This window comes from Lagopus leucura, unplaced genomic scaffold (assembly GCF_019238085.1).
Source record: "Lagopus leucura isolate 7727_CA_CO unplaced genomic scaffold, USGS_WTPT01 Super-Scaffold_73, whole genome shotgun sequence".
Lineage (NCBI taxonomy): Eukaryota > Metazoa > Chordata > Aves > Galliformes > Phasianidae > Lagopus > Lagopus leucura.
Genome location: NW_024962252.1, coordinates 13,647,446 through 13,658,228, shown reverse-complemented (window position 1 = coordinate 13,658,228; position 10,783 = coordinate 13,647,446). Strand labels below are relative to the sequence as shown.

Sequence of the window (10,783 nt, the reverse complement as noted above, 5' to 3'; positions counted from 1 at the left end):
TGGATGGATGGATGGATGGATGGATGGATGGATGGATGGATGGATGGATATTCCAGGACCTACACCTTGGAAGGAGTATAGATATTATAGACAGTACTGAATAACTTAAGAACCATAGAAAACCCTTCAGAGAGAGACAGTGCAACACTCTGCAGCCAGACACTTGGTTACTTCAACTCCTCACTGAGTGTGCTTTCCTTTGGCACCTCGCAGCTACACATCCATGTCTCGGAGAGCAGGAAGCTCATGCCAGCAGCTGGGAGAACAGGTAGTGCAAGCTGAGAAATGAAGTGCACACACTTCTTCAGGGCTTGGGGCTTGGTATGTTTGTTTTGTGACTCAATGACTGTGCACAAGTATGGATGCATGAAAAGTCTGCATACGGATGGTGCTCGTGGAGAAAAGCCTAAACAAACCAATGGATGGAAGCCTAAACAGAACATTTATAGCACTAAGGAAAATTTTAAAAAGGACTGCCAAAGCATATTGTGAATGCTAAAGGTTTGCATGAATCAATGGGGAGAATGAAGAACAGGCTCACGGAAGGGAAGGTATTAACTGAAGAGATTAATGAATACACATGCTAAACACTAGAACTGTAACGAGTTTAAGAATATGCTGAGCCAAAAAGTGATCAGAGTATTCAAAGATAAATTACTTTTATGTGAGGAAATACATATTTTTACTTTGTTGCACATTTCTTTTAATACTAGATTGTGGTACATGTGCGAGGCTGGATGCTGGACATTTGATCTGATACAGGAAGACCCTGATTTTCAACAAGGCCAAATGCTGGGTCCTGCACTTTGGCCACAACAGCCCCAGCCAACGCTACAGGCTTGGGGGAGAATGGCCAGAAAACTGCATAGAGGAAATGGACCTGGGGGTATTGATTGATGCTGGGCTGAACATGAGCCAGCAGTGCACCCAGGTGGCCAAGAAGGCCAGTGGCATCCTGACTTGCATCAGAAACAGTGTTGCCAGCAGGAGCAGGGCAGTGATTGTCCCCCTGTACTCAGCTCTGGTGAGGCCGCACCTCAAGTACTGTGTCCAGTTTTGGATCCCTCACTGCAAGAAAGACATTGAGGCCCTGGAATGGGTTCAAAGAAGGGCAACAAAGCTGGTGAGGGGTCTGGAGCACAGGCCTTATGAGAAACAGCTGAAGGGTTGTTCAGCGTGGAGGAGGCTCAGGGCAGACTTTGTTGCTCTCTATAACTACCTGAAGGGAGGTTGTAATGAACTGGGAGTTGGCTTCTTCTCTTGTGTAACTGGTGATAGGACTAGAGGGAATGGCTTCAAGCTGCACCAGGGGAGATTTAGGCTGGAAGTTAGGAAATACTACTTCTCTGAAAGAGTGGTCAGGCACTGGAATGGGCTTCCCAGGGAGGTGGTGGAGTCATTGAGCCTGGAGGTGTTCAAGGAACGTTTGGACGTTGTGTTGAGGGACATGATTTAGTGAGAACTATTGGTGATAGGTGGATGGTTGGACTGGATGATCTTGAAAGGTCTTTTCCAACCTTGCTGTTTCTGTGATTCTGTGATTCATTCCAGTGCTATCAATCTCTGAAACAAAAAATGAGAACTGCGGTGTTCTTTAACTCTAGGAGTTCTACAAACAAAAGTCTCGCTGGAAAGTACTTTGCAGCACAGGAAGGATTTAGTTTGACAGGACCTTGAGAAAGACCACACAATATGTGCAGGACAACCAAAGGATCAGACCCAGACAGAACAGGTTCATAAAAGGCAGGTCCTGCTTGACCAACCTTCTGTGATTGAGAGACCCTTCTGATAGATGAGGGAAAGGCTGCTGACAAAGCCTACCTAGACTTCAGCAAAGCCTTTGACACATATCCCACAGTGTTGTTTTGTAGAAAGTGGTCTTGGACAGGTACGCTCTCCAATGAGTAAAGTACTAGCTGAATGGCAAGGCTCAGAGAGTGGTGGTGAATGGAGTTAAATCCAGATGGCAGCCAGTCACAAGTGGTGCTCCTCAGGGGTTGGCTTTTGGGGCCTGTCCTGTTCACTGATGACCTGGATGAGGGGATTGAGGGCACCTTTGGCAAATCTGCAGATGACACCAAGCTGGGAGGAAGTGTGGATCTGTCTAAGAGTAGGAAGGCTCTACAGAGGGGTCCAAACAGACTGAATTGATGGGCTGAGGCCAATGGGATGAAATTCAACAAAGCCAAGTGCCAGATCCTGCACTTTGATCACAACACTACAGGCAACACCACAGGCTTGGGGTAGAGTGGCTGGAAGACTGTGTGGAAGAAAGAATTTGGGTCTGTTGGTTGATGCTCAGCTGAATACAAATCAGCAGCATGCCTAGGTGGCCAAGAAGATCAGTGGCATCCTGGCTTGTATCAAAAATAGTGTTGTCAGCAGGAGCAGGGAGCTGATCCTCTATACTCAGTTCTGGTGAGACTGCACCTTGAATACTGTGTTCAGTTTTGGGCTCCTCATTACAAGAAAGACATTGAGGCCCTTGAGCATGTCCAGAGAAGGGCAATGAAGCTGTGAAGAGTCTAGAGTACAAGTTCTATGAGGAGCAGCTGAGGGAACTGTTCCCTCAGGATTGTTCCATGTGGAGGAGGCTCAGGCAGATCTTATCACTCTGTACAACTACCTGAATGGAGGTTGTGGCAAGGTGGGGGATGGCCTCTTCTCCTGTATAACCAGTGATAGGAATAGAGGAAGCGTCCTCAAGTTGTGCCAGTGGAGGTACAGGTTGGACATTAGGAACAAATTCTTCTCCACAAGAGTGGTCGGGCACTAGAATGGACTGCCCAGGGAGGTGGTGAAATCACCATCCCCGGAGGTGTTCAAGATATGTTAATATGTCGTACTGAGGGGAATGGTTTAGTGTGGAGATACTGGTGGAAGGCGGATGATTGGACTAGATGATCTTGGAAGTCTTCTCCAACCTTGGTGATTCTGTTATCAGATTAACTGAGCTAGTGATCCTTTCCAACTTTAACTTCTGGAAATTGCCATGCACCAGGTGCAAAGACATTGAGCAAGGCATCAGCTTGCAATGACTAAAAGCCTAGCTGTTGTATTAGTGTGGTTAATGTTGATTGCAGAAATGTTTTTGAGATTAAACAGCGCTGTCAACAAATAAATAATTAAAACATATTCAAAGTCTCTGGAAACACTTTGGTAATGGTGATCCTAACAAAAGAGGGAGAGAATATGCATCAGAAGGCCAAGTCAAGCAAACCAGCAGATTTTTACAAACAGATTTCAGGAAATATGAGAAGATTCAGGTTTTGTTGTGTGCTACAGTTTGATGTCAATGAACGCACTGAATTTTTATTTTTACACACAGAAGACAGGCCAATAAATTTGGATGAAATGGAATTCCTTGCTTAAGATAAAAATGGGTTTTGCTTTTAATATCATTATTAAATCAATCATCAAAGGAACACGCATTACAGAGCTGAAAGCATGAGCCATCTACCAAAGTCTATCACCACTGTGCTTGAGAAAGAACTTTAGAAGTAATTATATACTTCAAAGGACAGCCAACAATATCCCATTCTTCTCAGGCTTATACCTAGGAAAAGAAAGTAAAAGGAAAACTTCAAGAGAATGTTATAATAAAATCACTTCTTCCAGACAAAGTCTAAGTCAGGTACTTAAGGGAAAAAAGTTCCCCTTTAGACTGAACAGGCTCATTGATTTCTTGGCCAATTAGGTGAGTGATACTTAGAAATGCAGAGATCCTTCAGATATGCAGTGAATGATATCCTTCTCATTTTCTGACAACATGTAGTTTCCTTGCTATTTCCACCAATACTTTTTCCAACTGAAGGTTTAGAACCACCCCAGCCACAGCTAAAGGTCACAGTACATCTAGTTAGATTCATAAAATAGCTTTAGATTTCTGTAGATGTTATCACAACACAGCCTGTGGACTGGATTCAAAGATGTAGAGATGCGCCATTGCTCTGAAGTGTGGCAAAGGCTGACTTTGAGGGCAGTTCTACACAACAGATGGCAATACAACAGAGATAAACCTAAGAGCCAGAACAGACAGGAAAATATAGTCCAACATGACAATCCATACTCCCTAATCAGAAAGGAAGCAAAGATTTAGCTTGCACAGACTTCCATCTGCCATTGAAGTGCTGTTGGTATAGTACATTGTTGAACCTATTACCGTGAATTATTAGGTGACTCATGAGTCTGACATTTTTTATTTATTATTCCATGGAAACCAGGCCAAGGTAGAGGGGGATGGTGCAGGCCTGGGGCCATATTCCTACACAGAACTGATTTGTGGGTGGGATGCACCTCCCAGTTCTCCCACAGGAAAAGAGAAATGGATTTAGTGTCTGAGATGTATGGTACTGCTGATCCATCCACATCCAGCTCCTGCAAAGGAATCTGCAGCATACAGATACATAGCATGCAGGTATAAATGTATGCCAATACAATGGGATCCTTAAGTAGCAGCACATGAGAGCTACAGAGGACTAGCCAGTGGAGAAATACTGAAGATTACAATGCTGAAATGCTTAACACAAACAACTAAGAAGTGTTAATTCTTGGTTTGGGTGTCTTAGGCCAGAATTGTGTCCAAAATTTTAAAAGATACCAATAATGACACTGCTTCTCCTTCCTTTAACTGACAAGCTTAAAAAAAACCCTCAAATGAGCAACCAAATCATCAAGCTATGTACTATGAGAGGAAAGCTACTCGCCTTCATACTACAGCTTTTCAGATAAACAATCAAAATGTTATGGAAAGAGAGAAAAAAAGAATATAGGGTTGTGCTCCCTGATGAAAGGGAAATTCCCATTTTTCTTCCCATCATACTCTGTGGGGCAGGGCTCAGCTGAGCTGTCTGGGGACACAGTCTGTCCCAGCTTGTGTCATGTTTTTAAAGTACTTTTGCTGATGTCAAAGCAGAAATATATGTTGGAGTCAAGGTACTTCTCGTGGCTAGACTCCCCTGCCAGAAACACCCACACAGAATCAGCAATGACTCCACCAAGCAGTGGGGATATGTCTGCAGCAACAATGAAACTGAGGGCTCAACAAAATACGAGTCTATGCCATGTCATCACTGGAACTAAACAAGGGAAGAAGAGAAAATTGAGTGAGATGCATGCCGTTTGCCTTACTCGAAGGGAACAGTTTCTGGCCAGTCTGACACAGAAATACAATGGGTTCCTATTAAATCACTTTTGTTTCCACAGCCTGACACTTCCTGCATTTGGTGCATGACATTCTTTTTTTTACCATATTGTGAACTTTATAAGCTGAACTGAGTGTTGAGGCAAAGGTTTTCTGGCTGCACTGATTTCTCAACTTTGACATTTACAATTTAGTGTAATTCACTATTTCTTGCAATAAATAGATTTATTTTTTTTTTTTATTTAACATAGCAGATTCGTTAACAGTTAATAAGCCTGAATTTAAAGCACAGAAAACACTGTCTGGTTATCTAATTTATTCCTCCAAGCACAAGCCAAAGAATTTTATTCCTGTACCAAGCCAACAACTTCTGGTTGAATTAGGTCAAAGCAATCTTCTGTTCAAACAATCTGTCCCTCAGCCATAGAACTTCTCTGTTTCAGCTAATGACCTTGCTGGTAAATCAGGTGTTGAGTGGATCACTGTGGATACCTTTAAGGAATACACATGCTGTGCTTTACTTTGGGGTTCACTTTTTCGTCTTCTGCAGTCTCGTACATGTTGACATGCCTATTTTCACCAAAAGATTCGTGCTCCTTCTGAACAGACATATCGACTGGCAGCATAATCATGAAGGATGATGATGATCACAGCTATCTTGGGACTGTCACATCTGCTCTCTGTCTTTCTTACACAGAGAAGAAGGCTGCAACACGGCTGCCTACCCTACCATTCCTTTGCGTACAATATTGTAAAGCCCTGTTAATACATATGGTTAAATTTGCATCAGATACAGCAGCTGTGGTGCTACTCTTGCATTTGTTAAGCAGCAACCTGGGCAGAACTGAAGATGGCCAGACCTGTAGTAAGAACCGATGCCATTAAATCAGAACATGAGGCAGACAGGTGCTTGGCTTCACAGTTAGGATTCTGAAGCACAATCCAGAAATCTCAATTTGTGATTCTTGACCATTCTGAGATTTTGATCATTTGCTTCCATATGTGAAGTTTTGTTGCCTCTGACTAGAGAGATTTAGATACCTATCAGTGGCATCTTCTCAAAGCAGATGGCAAGGTTTTCAGACACTGTTCTCTGCAAAGTTGCCTCTTTTGGGGGATACAACAGAAGTATTTATTACCTTGTGAAGCTGTAGAATGTCTTGGCAAGGATTCTGTCCAGACACGGGGCTAAGATACCAACAGTCTGACAGACATTTGCAACTGTGCTGCCCATTACAAAGACCTTCTGATCATACCTCACAAAAGTAGAACACCAGAGTGGTACAGACCTCATCCTGACAAACCAAGTGCACCTGTAAAAGTCACTGCCTGAACAGACGCGAGCAGTCTGTGCCTTTCTTTTCCAGCACCACATTGCAACCATCCTGCAATATGCAGCAAATTCCAAAGTTCACAAAGCAGTACACTCCAACAATGTTTACTCTAAAGCTTTGCTGTGAAAATCGAAGTCCTTCGAGACCCTAATGTCAGTTGTTATTAAACAAGAAACATGTTGGCTCTGCACTGACCACTTTATCTCAGTTTCACTGTGCTTTTTGATAAGGGCAGAATCTCACAACACATTAAATCCCACTCCTGTTGTAGCCAAGGGAAAATTCCTATTAACTTCTAGAGCATCAGGATTTCCCACACTGTATATACAAATGTGTACAGTAGCTTGTATTGAACTGAAGAACTGAAGGAGTGCAGTGAAGAAGAGATGAAAGAAAACTACAGGCTAAGAGGAAAGCTCTCCCGTGATGAGATTTGTCTTTGACTGAGTGAATCAGAGCATTTATTGTTAGCATGCCATTCCCATAGCAAAGGGTTGGTGTTAGGTTCTTAGCGCCCAACACTGAAAAATAGGTCGCAGAAAGCAGAATTTATCTCCAGCTCTCAGGGCCTGTTCTTCCCATTTACTTACAAGAGAGAAAAGAAGAATTGTTTCCAAGGGGGAGAAAAAAAAAACACCAAAAAAAAGAAAAGCACAATACTGCCAATCTCTGACAGGTTGATAATCCAAAATGAGACAAAAGCCTGGGAGCCTTCCAACAGCAGGGACCCATTCGGGAGGCTCACTCTGCTCCCAAAATATTCCTGGGGGAGTCAGTGTCCAGAGAAACAACAAACAGCTTTTGTGGTTGCATGTATGCACTCTGTGCATGTGTATGCACAAAATAATTTCGGGACTATTAATTAATGCCAACCTGGTTGTGATAGAACACAGCATGGAAGCTGCTTGTCCAACTCATGTGGATCTGTATGGAGAGGTCACAGTTTCTGGCGTGCTTCCATGTGGATTTACAAAGGCTGTCAGCTAGGGTGTGTGAGCCAGAGGCATAGCAGTGGCAGCTCATGAAACACTGCACCTGAAAAGCATTTCTGTGACACGTCTTTCTTTTCCTTCCGATGCTTTGTGCACAATCTGAGAAACCACTGGATTTTTTTTCAGCTTGTTTTGCATGAAATAAACTGAATGAACTGATTGTGAATTCCTGTCCATTGATGTGGCATAAGGATGGAAACGTGCACTGCAGAACAAAGGATGCAGCCAACACTTTTTTGTATTGACACACAGTTGTATTAACAAGTCGATTACTGACAAAATTTTTCAAAGCCAAAACTGCCGGTCAGCAACCAAGGAGGACAGAGAAAGACTACAGGATTGCCACCACCATCTAATTAAGAAAACACAGTGTTTATGGTCCCAGCCTTGCAGATTTAAATGCTAGAGACAGGATCGGCCCCAATCATAATACTAAAGCAAAAACCTATGCCAGTAAACTGCTGAGGTCACTGCAGAGGGAGGGTGAAATCTCCATCCATTCCCTATGTTGCCACATGCTCTGTAGCTGGCACAAGACAGGATCTCTCGGCCCAGGCTGGGGAAGGAACAAGGTCTTCTCTCATTTTATGATGTCTCAGCCATAGATCAGGTTAAGCTGGTTGTCAAACTCTGAACTGCTGTAAAGTAATTCTTCTTCAATAAAAATAATTCTTCAAATAAAAATAAATAAATCACACCTGTTCTCCAACAAAACAACACTCAGAACAAAAGCAAAACAGAAACAATGGCAGATGACCATTCCAGCAAAAAGCAAAGCAGCAGCATGTCCCAAGAAGGCCAATGAGATCAAACACAATAAAAACATCTAAAATGAGTGCTTCTAAGCACCTAAGCACCTAAAGTAGTAAGAAATAACTTTTCAGCTTCTGTTCTTGGGAAAGAAATAGCTTCCTAACTGCAGTGCTGCAAAACTTTACTAAGTGTCAACACGAAAATCCCTGCAAAGTCCACACAGGATCTCATAGGATCAAAACGAGCACCACCACCACCAAGTTTAATTCTGCTCTAAAAGAAACTGCAGTGCTTTCTTTCAAGTTTTATTACAGCCATCTTTTGCAGCCAGCTGCCCTTAACATCCTCTTGCAACGGGATACTGCAGGATGCTGAGCCCCCATTAGGCAAGATCTGGATCCAGTCATGTAACCACAGCCGTCTCTAAGGTAACCCGGGCTAGCCCTAAATACTATAATCCTGCTTTACTATAGTAAAGCTAGTTAATGGCTTTCATTGAATGTGCTTGCCAAACAACAGCAATCTAATATTGATTGATGTTTCAAACAATCATTCTGCCCGCCTATTTGGACTATTTGCTACACACACAAAAAAGTGATGTAAGCGAAGAAGGGAGGAAGCTATTAAGGATTTCAGACTTTCTAATAATTGTCAAAGGCCCAGAGCTGCAAATCCCAGCTCCAAGTGTGATCCTGAGTTCAGCACCACTGCTGCCAGGAACAGGACCCTGAGGAGTGGTTGGGGCAGCAAGGGGCTGGGCTTTAGCACTTCCATGGGTCCTGACCAGACAAAGCCATCAGTGCTGGATGGCTGGAGGACCTGCCAGCATGCAGCAGACGTCCTAATTACAGAGAGAACATATAGCGTGGGATGGGCACTGGGAATACAGCGTGGGCAGGGAAGGTGGCAGGCCAGAGCTGTAAAAATCAGGGAGTACTGCAACACAGTACTTCTGTATAAGCATTTAATTCACTTCTGGGAGACAGGCGGTTAAATACGTAAACAAATGGAGGCCATTCGTTAGTGTCCCAAATCATATTAAAAGGATCGCTCTATTTTACTGCTATTCTATTCTTTATTGCTTTTCTATTTTTTTATTGCCCTACATTTTCCAGCTTTCTGTTCTAGTTTTCCTATTCTTCGTTTAATTGCTCTGCCAAAAGATTCAGAACGGTATTTGTAGAGAGCTTTTCCCCTTGCTGAGCTGGAGAAGTTGGCCATAGAACCTAACACCGACTGTCATTTTCCGCACTACGTGTAAGCTGGGGTCGGGGAGCTGCTTTTGCAGCGCTGAAGGCGCAGACCTACAACCATCCTGTTGGCAGACCAACGCTATTCGGCGGAACTCACTTGTCACTGCCGGAGCCTGCCCTGCCGCGGAGCCGTGTGCACGCACACACCGAGTGCCGCACACGAGCTCTCAGCGAGCCGGGGGATCACGCCGTAAAGCACTTACGGCGGGAAGCAGCCGCCGTGCCGCCGGTACGCATCCCGCACACGGCTGCAGGGCGCACCGCCAGCAGGTCAGAGCGAGTCAGCACGGAGAGAAACGCGCAGCGCTGTGACAGGCGGGGGCAGACGCTCGTAGGGCCGGGCAGCGAGGCGCATTAATGCGGACTGATGGCAAAGCTCAGCGCGATTAAACCCCGCGATGCGCCAGATGCCAGCTACGAACGCGGTTACCGCGGGGCCGCAGCCCCATCCGCGGCTCCTCGGGCGGCAACCCGCGTACTGCCCGGCCCCCTCCCCGCACCCGGGGACACCGAACGGCCCGGTCGCCGCCGCCGCCACCGCGCACCGCCTCGCTTACCTTCGGGCAGCGCGGCTCCGGCAAGGCAGCCCGCGGGCAGTCCCGGTCCGGGCGCGATGCCCGTCGCCCGCCCACCCGCGGGCCCGGCGTTGCAGAGCAGCTCCGCGGAACGCCGGCGACAGGGGGGGCGAGAGCGGTAGGAGGAGGGAGAGGGAGGGGAGGAAGGGGGAGATGGAGACAGAGAGAGAGGCGGAGGGGCGCTGCCGGGCGCTGCAAATGGCTGAACGCGGGAGCCCGCGCCGCGCAGAAGCTGCGCTCGGCCCCTTTGTTTCCCGGCACAGCGGCGCGCACACACGCACGGAGCGGGAGGAAGCGGCTCTCCCGGCGCCGACCTGTTGCGCGTGGCGGGCAGCGCTGGGACGAGCCGCTGCCGGCCGGGGAGCGCGCCGCCCGAGGGGCGGGGAGGCGGGGACGGCCCCACCTGGCCGCGCTGAGGGGAGCTCCCCGGCGGAGGCGCCCCCGGGAGGGGACGGGGCCGGAGAGCGGCTCGCCGTGCCCTAACGCCGCTCCCGCTGCGGGGCCGGGCCCCGTCCGCCAGCCGCCTCGGGAGCCCTCCCGTCGGCTTCTGGGCGGATAGGGCAGCGGGAGCTTCCCTTCCCCTGCGTTTCGGTCGGCTGAAACGGCTGGACGAGGGCCAGGTGGTTTCCGTTTGGCTGCAGTTTGGGTCTGGGTTGCAAATTTATCGCGCTTTTCAAGGCTGAGGTTCTAATCAAAGTTCTCAGAATTAGAGAGGCTTCCCAGTTTCTTGAAA

The 10,783-nt window shown here is 46.5% G+C and overlaps 1 protein-coding gene across 1 annotated transcript in view; it reads right to left on the bottom strand.

The window, feature by feature from the left end:
* KBTBD11 (kelch repeat and BTB domain containing 11) overlaps positions 1-10,095 on the bottom strand; it is a 23,124-nt gene extending 13,029 nt beyond the window's left edge. Inside the window, exon 1 of the mRNA XM_042895177.1 lies at positions 10,033-10,095. The gene's annotated coding sequence lies outside the window, so the exon portion shown is untranslated. The remainder of the gene's footprint in view (positions 1-10,032) is intronic.
* Positions 10,096-10,783: the final 688 nt, after the last annotated feature.